The sequence below is a fragment of the Octodon degus genome, unplaced genomic scaffold, assembly GCF_000260255.1.
Source record: "Octodon degus isolate 3935 unplaced genomic scaffold, OctDeg1.0 scaffold00069, whole genome shotgun sequence".
In the NCBI taxonomy this organism is placed as follows: Eukaryota; Metazoa; Chordata; class Mammalia; order Rodentia; family Octodontidae; genus Octodon; species Octodon degus.
Window position 1 is genome coordinate 1,577,377 of NW_004524645.1, and position 1,105 is coordinate 1,578,481.

Below are 1,105 nucleotides of genomic sequence, written 5' to 3' on the forward strand. Positions count from 1 at the left end.
GGGTCCTGTAGAGAGATCTCCATACTGGACAATGGAAGGGAATCAGTCTACTACTAACCTGGGAAAAAGAATATGCTTGTGTTTTTCCAGAGAATGCTAAATGACACATTTGGGTACCAGAGTATACCGTCAAGCTACACTATGAAGTCAGATCTGAAGAAATTAACAGCAATGAGGATAGACCCAGCCTGAGGCCTACTCAAGGAACTGATGAAATAGAAATCTGAGGTCTAAATAGGTGATGAAATATGTAAAAATAATTAAGGCAAATTTTATTTGTATTAAGACAAAAATATGAAACTACAAGATATGCATATTAATTATAGATTAAAGATTTTATTTCTTCCAAAATTTTCTAATAAGAGATCTCTGATAATTGACAAATAACAAATCCTGACTAGTCTGTGTATAATTATTAATTTCTAAAAGTTGTAATAGAGTTACTATAATTTAATTTTGCAGAAGATTTGAGTGCACAGCTGTTTTTATAATGTGCTTATGGTGTTCTGTTTATTTATGTGTTAATGTGTCTCAATGAACAGCTGTGCCTCTTTTTTTCTTTTTTCATTATTTGTTCTAAATATAATTTGAGAAATAGAGTTAAAAGCATGCTTTTTCCTAAATTATCATATAGTCAACGTGATGTCGAAGTGATTTATACACAGCACATCATAATGCTTAAGCTAATTAAAAACTCCCTAGAGTGGGAAAAATTATTAGAGAGAAGTCTAATTGATGAATAAGAGGTGTGGCCAACCATTTCATTCATTAATGAGGAGCTCCCAGTAACCTCAGTAGTCTATTGTTAGGCACCCTAAATAATTTGGTCATTGGTTACAACAAAGTTTTTCAGAAAAAAAAAATTACAATAAGGTTTTCTCTTAAAAATTGTTCAGTACAAAACTAAATTAAGAAAGAAAGGTGTTCATAGGTATATGGTAATTCATTATTGCCAAGCACAGAGTTTATTAAATGCATTTGATTACAGGTGTACAGATCTTTAAAAATGTGAAACAAAAATTGCTTATTTTTCTTTTTTAATTTAACTTTATTTTGAAGAGTAAAAAAAAAAGGGGGCCACTGGATCCTCATTCAAGCCAGCTGC